We start from the raw sequence: 18,624 nt of genomic DNA on the forward strand, positions 1-18,624 counted from the left end.
TCTAGAATCTCTGAGAGTCATAGATTTAGCCTCCCAAAGATGAAAGAAAATGGAGAATTTACACTGGGTTTGTGTAAGCAGGTTTATAAGAAGTGTTCATCGCTTATGCTCACATGTCCTTGTTCAGAACTTAGTCCCATGGCCACACCTAGCTGCAGGGCAGGCAGGGAAATGTGGTCTAGATAAATGCCCCCCCCCCAACCCCCAAAAAATAGGTTATAGGTTTGGTGAACAACTTTCAGGTTTCTGCCTCATCATGTTTTTCCTTAACTTTCTTTTATTTCTTGAAAATTGATTTCATTTCTTTAATTTAATTTAATAATTTATTTACTCAACAGATACTTACTGAATGCATGCTATGATCTAAGCACGTGCTATTGTTCTAAGCACTTAGGATATCTCAGTGAACTTTACAGACAAAAAGCTCTGATCATGTAGAGCTTACATTCTAATAAATGGGTCTAAATAATTTTTTAAAATTAGCATAATATATAAGTAAAACATTATAGGATTTTAAAAGATGACAAGTTTAACAGAAAGAAGTGGAGTGGGGGATGGAGAGAGCAGGTTCCAATTATAAGCAGAATGGCCAGAATGGGCTTCATAAAAAAAGTGACATGTGACTAAAAAAATAATAATACAAAAGATCAATGAAACCAAAGCTGGTTCTTTGCAAAGAGAAACAAGATTGACAAATCTTTAACCAGATTCATGAAGAAAAAAATTGAAAGTACCCAAATACAATCAGAAATGAAAGAGGTAAAGTAATAACTGCCATCAAAGAAATACAAAGGATTGTAAGAAAATATTATGAGCCAACAAATTGGACAAATTATATGAAATTGACAAATTCCGAGAAACATCCAGTCTTTCAAAACTGAATCAGGAAGAATCAGAAAGTCTGAATAGACAGATTACAAATAATAAAATTGAAGCAGTAATCAAAAACCTCTCAGCAAGCAAAAGTTTTAGACCAGATGGCTTCACAGGTGAATCTTACCAAATTCAAAGAAGAGATGATTCCTATTATTCTCAAACTATTCTAAAAAATTTAAGAGGAGGGAAAACCCACCCATTTTATGAGCTCAGCATTATCTTAATTCCAAAATGAGATAAAGACATTGCCCAAAAAAAAAGAATTATAGGCCAGTATCCTTGATGAATATAAATGCTAAAATCCTCAACAAAATATTATCAAAGGGGATCCATCAATACATTAAAAAAAATCATACATCATGATCAAATGGTATTTATTTCAGGTATGCAAGGTTAATACAATATCCACAAATTAAGAAATGTGATATAGCACATAAACAAAACGATGAATAATGAAAGCCACTTGATCATTTCAATAGATGTGGAAAAATATTTGATAAAGTCCAGCACCCATTTATGATAAAAACTAGAGGCCCAGTGCATGAAATTCATGCATGGGGGTATATGTCCCTCAGCCCAGCCTGCTCCCTCTCTAATCTGGGATCTCTCAAAAGATGTCCAACTGCCCGTTTAGGCCCGATCCCAGTAGGCAGTCGGACATCCCTCTCACAATCAGGACTGCTGGCTCCCAACTGCTCACCTGCCTGCCTTCCTGATTGCCCCTAACTGCTTCTGCATGCCAGCCTGATTACCCCCTAACCACTCCCCTGCCAGCCTGATTGATGCCTAACTGCTCCTCTGCCAGCCTGTTTGCCCCTAACTGCCCTCCTCTGCAGGCCTGGTCACCCCTACCTGCCCTCCCTTGCAATCCTGGTCCCTCCCAACTGCCCTCCCCTGCTGCCCATCTTGTGGCAGCCATCTTGTGTCCTCATGGGGCAGGCATCTTGTGTACTGGAGTGATGGTCAATTTGCATATTCTTCTTTTTAAAATTTTTTTTATATTTTATTGATTTTTCACAGAGAGGAAAGGAGAAGGATAGAGAGCTAGAAACATTGATGAGAGAGATACATCAACCAGCTGCCTCCTGCACACCCCCCACCAGGGATGTGCCCACAACCAATGTTCATGCCCTTGACAGGAATCGAACCTGGGACCTTTCAGTCCACAGACCAGAGCTCTATCCACTGAGCCAAACCAGTTTCAGCGCATATTACTCTTTTATTAGATAGGATTCCTAGCAAAGTGGGGCATCATATGTCAACATAATAAAAGCCATATATATGACAAACCTACAGTCAATATCATACTCAATGGGCAAAAACTAAAACCATTTTCTTTAAGATAAGGAACAAAACAGGGATGTCTACTTTCACCACTCTTATTTGACATTGTACTGGAATTTCTAGCCACAGTGATCAGACAAGAAGAAACAAAAGGCATTGTAATTGGAAAGGAGGAAGTAAAACTCTTATTATTCTCAGATGACATGATTTCACTTATATGTGGAATCTAATGATCAAAATAAACTAACAAAATAGAAACAGACTCATAACGAACAGACTAACAGCTCTCAGGAGTGTATGTGTGAGGGTGGATGAAAAAGTTGTAGGGATTAAGGGGGAAAAAGTGATATTTGAGAAACAATTTGAAAGAAGCTAGAGGATTAGCCAAGCAGACAGTAAGTGAAGAGGGTCTAGGCAGAGTAAACAGCCTGTGTAAAGGCCTGAGGCAGAAGCATGCTTGGTCAGTTTGAGGAACAAGGAGGAGGCCAATGAGACTGGAGTAGAATAAGAAGGAGAAAGTAGTATAAAATGGAGCCAGAGAGGTAATTGCAGAGTAAGTTGCGTAGGGCAGAGGTTCCCAATCTTTCTTTTCTCACAAGGCTCTTATTGTCTATGCAAATTTTCACATATCTTCTAGGTGAAAAGAAGTATCTTATCATTGCATTTATTAAATACATAAGTTTAAACAGCTTAATGAGTGTTTATGCCCTAATAATTTACTACTGAAAAATAATATATAGATATCAAAAGGACAAAATTATAGTTTTATTATTAAATAACCATCATTGCTAAAAGTTTGCATACACCTGTTGGATGTTGAACAGCTTATCAAATCTTGAAGTCACATTAGATACAGTGGTGCCTCACACAACGAACTTAATTCGTTCCAGGAGCAAGTTTGTTATGCGAAAAGTTCGTTATGTGAAACGCGTTTTCCCATAACAATACATGTTAAAAAAAATAATTCGTTCTGTAGCATAAAATATGCTAAGATGACATAAAAAAAGATAATTTTTTTGTTATTATTTTTATTTAGATACATCTAAAAACATATTTTTTTAAAAAAAAAACACACATTTTTTTAATTTTAAGACAGACTAAGTAGAGTCTACCGAATCTTGCACATCTTCATCCATTTTCTGCTTTTTGACCGATGGTTTCATGAAAAACCTGTCCAAAGTTGTTTGTTTTTCTCTTTTCTCCAACATCTGCCGGAAATAACGGACAAGAGTATCGGAGTAAAGATCATTGATCCTGTTTGCTTCAGCTGAATCCGGATAGTGGGCATTGGTAAACTCCTGAACTGCTTTCCATTTGACCAGGATGTTCTTGATGTCAGCAGTTGGGATTGGTTGATTGTTTGATTGTTGCTCCTCGTTATCTGATGACGCTTCCCTTTGAGCATTGTCCTGTTGCTGGACCAGAAGTGCTTGGAGCTCTTCAGTTGTCAGCTCTTCTTCGTGTTCCTCAATAAGCTCCTCTACATCCTCTTCCTCTACCTCTAATTCCAACCTTTGGGCCACTGTGATGATGTCCTTCACCACTTCTGTGTCATCAACTACTGCTTCTTCCTGGGTCCACGAAGGCACAAGCATCTTCCAAGCAGAAATGAGGGTCCTTTGTGACACTTCTTCCCAGGCCTTCTGTGTAAGTCGTATTGCCATAAGGACATCAAATTTCTCCTTCCAAAACTTTCGGACAGTCATATTGTCTCCACCAAACTCGCATTCTTCAAACACCTTATTAAAGAGGGCTCTAGTGTAGAGTTTTTTAAAGTTCGCAATAACTTGCTGATCCATTGGCTGAAGAATGGATGTGGTGTTTGGTGGCAAATACTGCACCTTGATAAAAGGATAATTTTCCTGCAATATTTCCTCTAGGTCTTTTGGGTGAGAAGGGGCATTGTCAAGTATCAGAAGGGCTTTGAGCGGCAGTTCTTTTTCCAGCAAGAATTTCTTCACGGCAGGAGCAAAGGTTTCCAGAATCCATTCGTTGAAGATAATTTGGGTCACCCAGGCTTTTTGATTGGACTTCCAATGGATGGGCAGTTTGGACTTAATAACGTTATTTTTCTTGAAAATTCTTGGATTTTCAGAGTGATAAACCAATAGAGGTTTGATCTTGAGGTCTCCGCTGGCATTAGACGAAAGCATAAGGGTAAGTCTGTCCTTCATGGCTTTGTGTCCTGGCAATTTCTTCTCCTCTTTTGTAATGAAGGTTCTGCTCGTCATTCTTTTCCAGAAAAGACCCGTTTCATTGGCATTGAACACTTGTTGTGGGCAGTATCCTTCATCCTTAATACATTTTTGAAAGTTAATAGAGAACTTTTCTGCTTCTTTCTTGTCAGCACTGCCAGCCTCACCATGCATAGTAACGCTGTGGATTCCACACTTTTTCTTAAATCTAAAAAACCACCCCCTGCTGGCTTTGAATTCTTCTTCATTATCTTGATTGTTGCTACTTCCAGGGACGTTTTTCTTTAGATCCTCATAAATTCTCTTGGCTTTGTGACAGATAATATCTTGGGTTGTTATGTCACCTTTCACCTGCCTGTCCTTAATCCAAATTGCTAATAGCCTCTCCATTTCCTCGTGGATTGAAGACCTATGTTTTTCATGAAATAGTTTTGATACTCCTTTGGCTACTTTGGCTGATTTGATTGCATCCTTATTTGTCAAAATGGTGAAAATGGTGGTCTTGCTGAGGCCAAACTCTTTGACGAGGTCACACTGTTTTACCCCACATTCACTCCTTCTAAATATTTCCTGTTTCATTTCAACAGAAATCACCTTCCTGCTTTTTTTAGAAGCCATGATATAAAAAAAATATTGAGTTTAACTTAAAAGGACGACTGCCGTGATACGTGCGTGATTTAATTCGTAATGAAGAACGATTGCCGCGATACGTGCTTAAGTTAAGCGCAGTGACTAACGACTGCCTGCAGTGCCTGCGCGGAAGGATGCAATACATCGGCAGCGATCGTGGAAGCTCGGGCGAAGCAGTCGTGGAAGCTCGGGCAAAGCGGTTGTGGAAGCTCGGGCGACTTCGTTGTGTGAAACGAAGTTCGTTGTATGAATCATGACATGAAGTTCGTTGTGTGCAGCATTCGCTGTGCGAGGCGTTCTTTATGCGAGGCACCACTGTACTGCATTGTCATTTCCTGTTCTTGTGGATTTTAAAAAATATATATTTTATTGATTTTTCAGAGAGGAAGAGAGAGGGATAGAGAGTTAGAAACATCGATGAGAGAGAATCATCGATCAGCTGCCTCTTGCACACCCCCCACTGGGGATGTGCCCGCAACCAAGGTACATGCCCTTGACCAGAATCGAACCTGGGACCTTTGAGTCTGCAGGCTGATGCTCTATCCACTGAGCCAAACCGGTTTCGGCTCTTGTGGATTTTTATGGCTCTAGCTTTTACTTACAACAACTTCTGAAAACCCAGCTTTACAAAGATGTCTTGGGAAGGAATGTGGAGTAGTCTAACACTGAAACTATGAATTGTCTCAAGTTAGAGGTTTTCATGTTGTCTAACAGGTGCTGCTGTGTATTCCCTGAAGGCTTAAAATACCCTGCAACTTCCCAGGCTACCCTGTGAGTTTGGTGTTACACCTTAGAGCATCTATGTATACAGATTGGGAACCATGGTAACTGGTCCTGAAACCATATCCCTATACCAAGTTAATATCACTAAAACATAATTAAATGATTCCTTATGTAGCACTCAATCATTGTCACGAATACCAGCTGTTATTATGCGTTTTAAATTTAGTGACATATTACCCAGCCTGGGTGGCTCAGTGGAATTTATGTCATAAAGGATGTGTCAGACCATAAACACTAATAATGAACAAGTGCATGATAGAATGTTAGAAGTTAAACAGTACTGTGTCAAAAGGGAAAATTAGAGAAGTCTTATTAGGAAGTTGGGAGTGTGGGTAGGGAGGTGGGTTGCAGATTAAATAGGATGGATGGTCAGGATAGGCCTCTGTGAAAGAAAAAATGAGGTGATGAGATCAAAGAAGTACTGGTGCCAAGTACACAGTTCTATGCTAGGTGTTATCTGAGACCCAAAAATGGGCTAGATGCAACACCATTCTTCAGGAGCTGTTTGGGGGAAATATAACAAGCATACAAATAATTATGACACATGTTTAGATACAACAAGTGTCATGAAGGAATTTTCAGAAGATGCCACAGGAATTAATAACAGAATTCTCAAAAGAGACAACATATAGTAACAGAACATGGACTTCGAAATTAAATAGACCTACATTTGCGTTCCAGCCATCAGCCTACCAGCTGTCCGTAGGGTGAATAATGGTCCTTGATTTAACACTGAAAGTTTTGCATCCTGAGAAACCTCCCATTTTTCAGCTTTAGCACTGAAAGTCCAATTTTACTGCTGAAAAGTCACACTTCATTTTTGGCAAACCAGAATGTTGGTCACCCTATTGGCTGGGAATAAACCCTGTTTTGTGGGGTTGATCTAATGACTATACAAATAATATTTGGCACTTTAGAGAGGGTGAATGTATGGTATATGGGATTTAATAGATAGGATGAAGGAAAGACTTCATGAAAGAAGTGGGATTTAAAGTAGACTTTGAAAGATACCTGAAATTTCAGTATATATAGGGCAAAATAGGCTCAACTGGCAAAGATGGGATAGAGATAGAAAGAGGGCAAAAAGAACAGGATGACCAGAAACACATAAAAGCAGGAAATTATAGGGAATATTCAGGAAAGTGGTTAATGTAGATCACACTGGGCCAAGCATAGGTCTGATAAAGGAAACAGTATAATAAAGGATTGGGACTTAGAAAGGTTGACTTAGACCATCTTCCTGTGGACTATAAAGGACAGGAGAGGAATTAAAATTCAAATTGAAAATATTTTTTCATCTTTTTAAACATGTTTAATGAGTTCTTACTTGCATTGCTATTAAGCCAGATCAATTATGCTTAGAAATCAAATTTCTACTTATCATGGAATGTGGCAGAGCCATATTGTTTGTAGTGTACATGGAGATGGTACTGAGTTGTGCTTATTTTCAGTTCTGAGAAGTGTTGAAACATGAAAGTTTATCACTTCTTAGCCATTTTAGAAGTATTTATATTTATATTATTTATATTATTAAACATTTGGCATTAGAGTTAAGGGATTGATTACATAAAAACTGAGACACTTTTGCCGAGACCAGTTTGGCTCAATGGATAGAGCGTCGGCTTGGGGACTGAAAGGTCCCGGGTTCAATTCCGGTCAAGGGCATGTACCTTGGTTGCAGGCATACCCCCAGTAAAGGGTGTGCAAGAGGCAGCTGATCGATGACTCTCTCTCATCGATGTTTCTAACTCTCTATCTCTCTCCCTTCCTCGCTATACAAAATAAATAAATAATATTAAAAAAATAAAAACAACAACTGAGACACTTTCACTGAAAATTATGGAAATGACCCCAGGAACACAATTTTAAACTTTTGGAGTAGGATAGATGATATTATGATGGTAAAGAAGAAATGAGATGATCCATAAGCTTTTGGTTTTAGGAAGATTAGCATTCAACTTTAGAGTACCATGTTATCTGAGTTGAGTAACATAACTGCTGTACTTTAATTTTCTTGTATGTGCAAATGTTAGAAATGCCCGGCACCTTGTAGAGAGAGTATGGTGATCAGAGAAAGAGTGGAAACCCAAGTCAGACCGCCTAGATTTGAATGCTGGCTCTCTCTTATGGTGGAAAACACCTTGCTGCCCAGGTCTTTTCCACTCAAGGAAAGACTTATTTTAGCTGCTGGAGAGCTGCTGGCAGGTAGCATTAAGTTGTCAGCCCTGTGGATTTTCAAACTTGCAGAGAAGACACCTTGCCCAAGTTTATATTCTTTTCATGTTGCCTAAATCCACTTCCTGCTTAAGGCAGTGGTATAGGCCTGACCATTTTCAACCAATGCAGGACCACTCTGATGGGCATTTTTGTTCCACCATTCTCTGTGGAGTCTGTTGTTGCATTGCATCATAGATGCACTTTTTCTCTGCTCACTCCTAATGCCTTCCCACCTCTCTACCACAGGAACTAATCATAAGGCACTCCCTAATAACCATTCTGCATAAGAAAACTCATTTCAGAGTCTGATTACCAGAGAATATGACCTGTAACTGCTGGTCCTAAAGTGGTCTGAGAAGGCAAGTGATGAGGTTTTGGAGCGGGATCACTTGACACGTCGCTGTCATTGTCAATCCCATTACTGAGAGTAGATGGAGCACAGCAGTGGTGGTCCAACATTTACTGGCAGTGAGTTGGTTGGTAAATTGGTGGAAGGGAAGGTACCTAGTTGGATCTCAATATTAAGCATTCAAAAATTATGGGGAAAATGGTACTTTAAGGACAGTGAAATTAGATGGCTATTGCTAAGGTCACTTGAAACTCTAGAAAAAGGAAACAAAAAACTTAGACCAATTAATAGCCAATTGCAAGTCAGTGTGGAAGCCAGTGGGCTTTCTTTGTAGCATACAGACTGGCCTTGTTTCCTGCAAAGGGAGGTTGGAGAATCAGTCATAGTATTTAATCAGTCATAGTATTTAATTACTATAGGAGCTGAACTTCCTAGAAGGTTAAACTCTCAATCAAGCAAGACTACTATCAAAAGTTAGGAACCTGACGTATGCAATGGGAACATCTGGCTTTGTTGCCCCAGAAATCTCAAATCTCTGTATTTCTCTAAAACCTCTGAGCCTAACTGGCAGCTCTCTCTATTAAGAGCTAGCATCCAGCCGAAACCTATTTGACTCAGTGGATAGAGCATTGGTCTGTGGACTGGAAGGTCCCAGGTTCAATTCTGGTCAAGGACATGTACTTTGGCTGCGGGCACATCCCCAGTAGGGAGTGTGCAGGAGGCAGCTGATCGATGTTTTCCTCTCATCGATGTTTCTAATTCTCTCTCTCTCTTCCTCTCTGTAAAAAATCAATAATATATATATATATATATATATATATATATATATATATATATATATATTTTTTTTTAAAGCTAGCATCCACTCTTCTTTGCTTGATGACATCACAAAAGGCTTCTTCTTGGCAAAACAACATGTAGTCCCTCATGATCTGTCCTCAAAGCTCTCAGCACCACTACAATATAATGCATTAAAATTGCCTGCCAATGTAACCCAGCCTGTAAGTACTGAGCTTAAAAAGAGATGAAGGGGACTGTACTCCAGGGAAGCTGTTGACCTAGCTAGCCTGTGTAGCCAGGAGACAGAGGAGTACACATCACACTGGATTCTGAAGGTAGACACTTGACCAAAGCGATAGTCACATAAGAATGGAAAAAAGGAGAGTTTAGTGATTTGGGGGAGTACTCTCCAAGAGGCATCATTCATATCCTGGCAGGACCTGAGGGGATGATGAGAAATTGCTATTGGAGTGGCTTCAAGAAGCATGGGAAGAGTGATGGCCCATGCTAATAGAGGTTGAAATGTCAGATTTGCTGTGGCAGGTGGTAGAATAAGGGATTTAAAGAAATTCAGGCAAGTGTGCATGTGGGGTGGTTAGGCTGTCTGGCTGGAAAACTCACCAGATGATTAAGTTTTGCTATTTAAACTTATAAATTCTTATCATTATGATTAGGTTTTATCAGTGTTTTTTTTTTTGTTTGTTTGTTTGTTTTTTGTCAATTCTTAGGCTTTTAAAATTCCCATAAGCTCTACTTATTTCTTTTTCAAATATGCAACTAATTTTTTATAGTTCCATGTTTTGTATTTTCAAATTCACAATTTACTTCTTTAAGCATAACAATTTGCCTATGCATCTAATCATTTCCGATATCTAAAGTCTTACTGAGATTTTTTTTCCCCTCTGTAAATCTGCTGGTTCTTACTTATCATGTCTTATTTTTATGGTGCTACAAACTATTGTAAACCATTCATTTTCCTTGGAAAGTCATTTGTAAAAATTCTCTGAAGCCTAGGAGGAGAGGAGGAATGCACTGATGAAGGGACAATGGGATCACTAAGAAATGGAAAGGAGAATCTTCTCTGCTCATGGTAGGAGAGACCTGAGAAACTAGACTCAGAGACAGCAATGGAGATGGAAAGAACAAAAGCAACGGAGGCCAGGTGGTCACCCTTAACTTTAAGAAGCCAGGTGAATGCAGTTACGGTGAAGATCAGCGAGGTCAGAGTGGCAGCCCAGGGGGTGTGATCCACAGAACATTATGAAGATGCTAAATTGAACACAGTTTGCTGGAGGAAAATAAGGTGGGCAATCAACAATTACTTTATCACTTAAGAAGCATTTATAGGAGTTCATCTGAGCTGAGACCTCAAACATACACAGGGATTGGTTAGGTTATCAGATTAAAGGCTTCAGAGAAGGAATCACATTCACCGAGAAGAACCAGAACAATTTTTATAAAGCTGGGAATTGGGAATCAGTGCAATCAGTGGGTCATAAAGAAGTCCAGAGAAGTAAGCTGAGAACCAAGGGCCTGTGCACCTGTGAAGTGAGTGTACCAATGAAAGTACCGCTGGTTTTAACTAAAGCAGTGGGAAGCCATTAGCGGGTTTTTAGTAGAGACATAGGTTATTGGTTGTATTTGCATTTAAAATTTTTCATTCTGGCTGCATTGTAGGTTAGAGAGGAAGCAAAACCAGCAGTAGCAAGGAGACTGTTAAAAACATCCATGTGTTAGGTGGGGGTTAGTAGTTTGGAGTGGGGGAGCATCGAGAATGGACAAGCTCAAGGCATGTTTGGAAAGAATAATAATAGTGCTCAGGGGAATGGTAGGGTGACCCTGAGGCAGAGGATGAGCAGGAATACTGCACTCAGTTCTGCAGGTGTTGCCTTACACAAGAGTGACTGCCCAGGGGCTGAGTGGATGCTAAAAGCTAATGGGAACCCAAATCACCAGATTGTGTGCTCTGGCCTGTGTCTTCCAGGAGGAAGAAGGAGCTTTCCTAAATCATACAAAGGAGCCATATGAGCAATTGGTGGCTCTGGAGGAGTCGCCCACCAATAGTGCCATGGTTTCTAGTTTGGACATTTGGAATTATTGGTAGCACCATCTGCTGAGACTGGGATCAGAGTGATGGTGGGGAGCAAAACAATGTATGTAGTTTACACTTAAATTTTAATAAAAACTCTATGGCCAAAACCGGTTTGGCTTAGTGGATAGAGTGTCAACCTGCGGACTGAAAGGTCCCGGGTTCGATTCCGATCAAGGGCATGTACCTTGGTTGCAGGCACATCCCCAGTAGAGGGTGTGCAGAAGGCAGCTGATCAATGTTTCTCTCTCATCGATGTTTCTAACTCTCTATTACTCTACCTTCCTCTCTGTAAGAGATCAATGAAAAATATATATTTTAAAGTAAATCTTAAAAAAAAACTATGAAATAATATTAAGCTCATTTTATAAAAGCAGAAATTGAGTCTTAAAAACAGTAATTTTTTTCTGAAGCACATATTCAGGATGTTCCCTAAAAATGTGTACACACTTTGAATAATTATAAAGGTAGTATTTATTAAATACATTTTATTTTCAAAATGTAATAGGATCAGATGTTAAAGTGTGTATAGATTTTTGGGGATACTGTAGTTAATAAATGGTAAATCTGAGATTAAGATTTTAATACTGTACTTTTTATTCCTATATTTTAAAAAATAGAAAAAACAAAAATAGCATGCACATATTTGGAGAAATATTCTATTATAAAAATAAATGTGATTTCATTTGAGAAATGTACCTGAATAATTGTTAAATAATTTGAATAGTTAAAATTGTAAATATTTAGAAATATTCATTTTAATAAATGTCTTTGCCCCTAAGCTTTCTTTTCCCTGTTCCTCTATTCACATTTGCTATTCTACTGACTTCCTCTTTTCTCTCTAGAGCCTTTTCTCTTCTCTGTCTTCTAGATATTTAAAATATTAATTTGACTTTCAGAGAGAAGGGAAGAGAGAGAGAGAAAAAGAAAGAGAGGAACATCAATTTATTGTTACACTTATTTATGCATTCACTGATGGACTGTTGTATGTGTCCTGACCAGGAACTTGAACCCACAACTTTGGCATATGGACAATGCTCTAACCAACTGAGCTACCCAGCCAGGGTCGTTTCTGTGTTTCAAGCTTAATGCAGCCTCACTTCTTCCAGGAAATGATTCTGAAACATTTGATATAAATGCTTATCTCATGAGTTCGCTTGGCATCTTATATATGCCTCTCTTATGTGACATACCTCGACTGCCCTAATAGTTGGTTTACTTTTAGTTTATATTCTTTTTTTTAAATCATCATCTATTATAATAATATGTTTTTAATTGAGAGAGAGGAAGGGAGAGGGAGAGAGAGAGAAACATCAATTGGTTATCTCCTATACAGATCCCGACTGGGAATTTAACCCACAACCTGGACATGTACCCTAACTGGGAATTGAGCTGTGACCTTTAAGTAAATGGGATGACATTCCAGCCAACTGAGCCACACCAGCCAGGGCTAGTTTTATAGTCTTGATACCTGGCAAGTGGTTACTATTCAGTCAGTAATGTTTGGTAGACTATTGTGCAAGTGAACCACTATTCACAGCCACCTTTTCTAATAACACTTTATTGATTTACTCAGTCTGTTCTCTATTCCTGTGACTCTCAGACTTGGTTGAAGATAAAAATGAACAGGGATTTTAAAAATTACAGATTTCCATGCCTTAGTTCAGACCTACTGAATCTGGGACAGGGCCACATTATCTGGTCTTTAAAGTGTTTCCCTGATGACCATGTGGTCAGCCCAGCCTTGGCATTTAGGAATCACTGCTTTAGTTCATCAACACAGTCTGATACAACTCTCCTGCCAATGTGTGCTTAGAGTTCTTATTTTGTATTATATTTATATAAAACTAGAGGCCCGGTGCACAAAATTCATGCATGGGGCGGTGTCCCTCAGCCCAGCCTGTACCCTCTTCAATCTAGGACCCCTCGAGGGATGTTCGACAGCCGGTTTAGGCCTGATCACAATCCTGGACTGCTGGCTCCCAACTGCTTACCTGCCTGCCTTCCTGATTGCCCCTAACCACTTCTGTCTGCCAGCCTGATCACCCCCTAACCACTCCCCTGCCAGCTTGATTAATGCCTAAATGTTCCCCTGTCAGCCTAATTGCCCCTAACTGCTCTCCCTTGCAGGCCTGGTCACCCATAACTGCCTTCCCCTGCAAGCATGATCCCCCCAACTACCCTCCCTCGCAGGCCTGGTCCCCCCATTTCTCTCTCCTCCTGGCCTGATTGCCCATAACTGCCCCCCCTTGCAGGCCTGGTCCCCTCCCAACTGCCCTCCCCTGCTGGCCATCTGTGGTGGCCATCTTGTGCCCACAAGGGGGCAGCCATCTTTGACCACATCGGGGAAGCCATCTGTGTGTTGGAGTGATGGTCAATATGCATATTACTCTTTTATTAGATAGGATATTTGGTATATATTTATTTAAACATTTTAAGATAATTATCTGTACATAACTTTTGGATGTAATTCCAGACATCCAGCAGGGTGAATATTATAGGTTTCTCCATAGTCACTAGAGAATATTTTACTATCTCACATCTTGAATTCATTAATTTATTTAGGATCCTTATATTTTAGGAAAGCTATGTGCCACACTTCGGATACTAAATGAAGTCTTTAAATCTATATAAACATACACATGAAACAGGTATTTTTCTACTTGTTGGTACAACATATATTTTATATGATCATATTACTATTTTAGAAAGTACAAAAACATTTTTATCTTGCCATCTGTTATACACTTTATTTGGCCAACACAGAACATATCTGGGCTGAGGCCAACAGATCTGTTTTACTCCTTTACTTTATTTGTGTTATTAACAACACAGATAACATAAACATGGCTTTATTTGCTTTTGTTCTTAAAAAACTGACCTGCATCCATGTAGATACCTTATAAATCATCTATACTGTCTTCTCCACCATTAAGAAAGTTTTGACATTTTTAAAAGGAAGGGGTTTTTCAGACTACAGTAATTCTTATCATTGAGTACCTAAATCACATTCAAGTTGACATATATTTTTTCTAAAATGCCATGTGCCAGATCGCTATTTCCTTTTCAACACCATAGTTGAATTACATGAGCAACTTGGCTTGACATAACCTTATAAACATAAGTGTCTTGACAATTTGCCATTGAAGCCTATTATCATTTATAGGGCATGTTTTGTGATTTTGTTTATATTTCCTCTGTTACTAATTTGGAAAACCTGATATTTCTTGATGCAATAGAAACTGAAAATGTATTAATCATTTTTCTGATGGTTCCTCAACATTTCTGCAGCTAACATGATGTCATTTCAGATGATTTTGCTAAGTACTTTCTGATCTAAGCTGTATCACTTGTTCTACCTCTACAAGTATACTGCCTCAATAAGGCTGAGATATCTGATTTCTTAATATTTCATATCTGAAACTGGTCATATTAATTTCAACATCCCAAGATTTTGTTATGTTTTCTTTGTGAAGGAAGGATCATCTATCATGAGTGACATTTTCAAATAACCTCATAGGAGCCCTATAAAATGTAAGCACACTTCTGGAACAATTTTCATTCCTTTTTGCTAGAGGATATTTCCTGGGTATAATTTGTCACTGAACCTTTCTCTACTACCAAGCTCAGTCACTTCATGATCCTGTCATTTAATTGCCTATAATACATCACAGCATTAGTGTCCCTGCCTCAACTCTTCCTAATCCGATTCCATCCTCTATATAACTACCATGATGATTTTTAAAAGTATAATGTTTAGATTAGTCTCTTTTTTATGTTAAATAAAACCTGACTTTCTTAGTTTGCACTGAAGAGCTCTCTACTAATGGGCCACCTCAAGAAAATTAGACTTTATCATTTGCCATTGCCCATTTCTGAACTTGTTCCCACTTTCCACACCCTCAGTCCTGTTCATGCATCCCATTTTAATCACCTCCTTGTTCTGTGCTTCCTCAATAGTTAGTAGTGGATAACTGAAGGAGAGTTGAATTTTCAAAAATATTTGTGGGGCTCAGAAATTAGCAAGGTAAATAACAGTTTGCATACACTAGAGGGAGCTCAACATTTAAAATAAATTTCCTAGAAATTATTCTATTTAAGAAATTAAAGATTAAAGAGGTTTGTGTGTTTTTTAATATGAAATATTATCTAGTTTTTTCTATTCATTTAGAACTGTGGTTTCTAAGTTTTCATATAAATAAAGAGTATAGAATGATAGAGAGTTAATTTTAGAAGATTAATTTTAAAGAACTGAGATCCTAGTACTCTAGCTTATATTATCGATATACTAGGCCCAATGCACAAAATTTGTGCATGGGCGTAGCCCTTGAATCCCCAGCTGCCTCGGCCAGCCTCCCTGCCCCTCGCAGCCCCAGCTTCATACAGAAGGTCATTCAGACGGTCTTCCGGAAGGATGTCCAGAAGGTCATTCTGCTGATCGGTCTAATTAGCATATTAGCTCTTTATTATATAGGATTGTTACTTATATGTTGCCTTGTAATTCAGTTATTAATATTTCATATCTTGTTTTCTTGTTCCTCCTAAATTTTTTTTCACAGTTAATAGCATTATCATCCACTCAGTGGTCCAGTCCAGGAACTGAGAAGTCATCAAAATCATCCCCTTGCTTAACTCAACACTAGAATCTCTTCCACCAGACTGCAACTTCCTTGAGGATAGGGATGGTGCTTATTGATTGTCCCATCTCTTTTATGTAGTACAGAACTTGGAATATAGGAGATAGTAAATAAATACTTAAGTTATTGAATGAGAATGACCCTTCCTCCCTATATCTAAATACAATAATTACCAAGTCCATTTTATTTTACCCATGAAATAGTTATTTAATATGTTCTTTCCTCTCTACCCCTGTTCTATTGTCTAGAACACCTCTATCATCTCTTATCTAGACTCTTGAAATGGTATCTATATCCAGCCCCCATCTTTCCCATTTCTCCAAATCATTCATCTTGAATTAAAATTAAAATATTGATAAATCCCTTTAAGGGCTTTATATTACCCACAGGGAGATCTTTAAGTCCTTTTGCACTGGGACAAGGCTCTCTGTGGCTGGGCCCCTGCCTAACTCTTCGTGTCAGCTCATATCACCCTCCTACACTGATGCGAGATACCGAACATTTTAATTTCTCATATATACTATGAGTTATATTTATATACTGAATGAGTTCTTAGCCTAGTCTGGAGAAGGGATCAGAGAAGAATTCATGTAAAAGAAGACATAGTGGAGAGGTCAACAGATTATAAGAATTAGTGAGAAAGAATTCAGAGCCCTTTCTGGTCTTAGTTAGAATTTTTCAAATATAACAAATTATTGCCTAAAGTGTAAGCCAAATGTTTAATGAAGATTAGGCTATTCTGTCTGGCTGCATAAGCCTTCATTCATTTACTCATACAATAATTATTAAGCTCGTTTATGTGCCAAGCACTGTGTTATACACTAGAGAGGTGAGCAAATCAGGCGTATACCTTGATCTCATAGAATATAGATAAGGTTATAATTTAGTTATATTTAAAGCCTAATACCTAAGGGCTTAATTGTAGGACCAGAAGAGATGAAACTGAAAATTCCAAAGATGTATCTTTACCCTCTTATCTAGGTGACTGTTGTGTTAATTAAATAAGGAATGAATAATAATTTACTTCCCCACTAGATGTGGTAAGAAATACTGATGCTTTTAACTCTTTGCCAATGATACAATCATATAGATGAATTATAAGGGATCATTTTTTTTTAGGAATTATTGTAATAATAGTGAATAGACAGTTTTAACTCCAAGCTTTGAGTCATTTGAAGAAAAATCTTAAAGTGTTTTAAATTCATGTTTATATCATCTCAGGGGTTTATTAGGAAGGACGGATGCTTGCTATTCCCTTTCAACAATAATGCAGCACCATAAGAGGCTTAACATATCCTTAACAACTTCTCTTGTCATCTTAGAAGCTCTGTTGGATACAAAATGATGCGGTTTCAAGGCTGAAAAGTTCTTTAAGGTAGATTGAGACACAAAACTAGCTCTGAAAATTCCTGGTTTTGATTTATCAAGAAGCTTTCAGATAATTTTAGATGCCATCCAGGGAAACAATACAGATAAAGTTTAAAGCTCTCCTATTTAGCTGAAGTCATTTAATATAGATCTTAATTCGTAAATGTTCAAGTTGATTTATGAATACCAAGAACATCTCTAAACAATGTATCTTCTGCTCTTCTGGAAGTACTTTATGTAATATCTGACAGGATGAATTTACTGTATTGTTTCAATTCATAATTGCAATATCCAAAAAGAATTTTTTACTAAAACCTTTCAGAATATCAATTCCCTATTCAATATTTGCTCAATTACAAATTTACTTTAAGATTTTTATGCTTTTAATTGATTCCTTGGGAAAATATCCTAATTTTTTTTAAATTTAAATTCTTTACTGTTTCAAGTATGTCTCCTTTTCCCCGCATTGAGCTTTCCCAGCTGCTCCCACCCCTTAGGACATGCCCTCACCCACAACTCTCTGTGTTCATCAGTTATGCTCATATGCATTCATAAAAGTCCTTGGTTGATCCCAAACCTCCCCTCTCCACCCCCTATTCCCCTGCCTTTCCTCTTAGGTTCTGTTCCATGCTTCTATGACTCTGGCTTTATTTTTGTTCATCAGTTTAGGTTGTTCTTAATATCCCACAAATTAGTGAGATCATGTGATATTTATCTTTCTCCAACTGGCTTATTTCGATTCACATAATGCTCTCCAATTCCACCCATGCTGTTGCAAATGGTAAGCGTTTCTTCTTTTTTACAGCAGCATAGTATTTCATTGTGTAGATGTACCTCTGTTTTTCAATCCACTCATCTGCTGATGGGCACTTAAGCTGTTTCCAAATCTTAGGTATTTTAAATTGTGCTTCTATGAGCATAAGGGTGCATATATCCTTTATTTATGTGATGTATCAATTTGTGGATATTATACCAACCGTGCATCCCCATAATAAATACCACTTGGTCATAGTGTATGATCTTTCTAATGTAATGCTCAATCTGATTTGCTAGAATTTTGTTGGGGTTTTTAGCATCTATGTTATCAGGGATACTGGCCTGTAGTTCTCTTCCTTTGTAGTGTCTTTATCTGGTTTTGGGATTAGGGTATTGCTAGCTTCATAGAAAGAGCTTGGAAGTGTATCTTTTTCTTGAATTTTTTGGAATACTCTAAGAAGGATAGGTTTTAGTTCTTTGAATCTTTGGTAAAACTTCCCTGAGAAGTCAGGGCTTTTGTTTACTAGAAGTATTTTTATTATTTGTTTCATTTTCCTCCATAGTTATTGGCCTATTCACGTTTTTGGTTTTTTTTTATTTTTTTATTTTTTTTATTCTTCCTGATTGAGATTTGGAAGCTTATATTTTTCTAGGAATATG

At 38.1% G+C, this 18,624-nt stretch overlaps 1 long non-coding RNA gene across 1 annotated transcript in view; it reads left to right on the forward strand.

Moving 5' to 3' along the window:
- Positions 1-18,624, forward strand: part of LOC123651869 — a 69,772-nt gene that overhangs the window by 40,668 nt on the left and 10,480 nt on the right. The gene's annotated exons all lie outside the window — the stretch shown is intronic.

The sequence above is a fragment of the Pipistrellus kuhlii genome, unplaced genomic scaffold, assembly GCF_014108245.1.
Source record: "Pipistrellus kuhlii isolate mPipKuh1 unplaced genomic scaffold, mPipKuh1.p scaffold_m20_p_9, whole genome shotgun sequence".
Taxonomy (NCBI): domain Eukaryota; kingdom Metazoa; phylum Chordata; class Mammalia; order Chiroptera; family Vespertilionidae; genus Pipistrellus; species Pipistrellus kuhlii.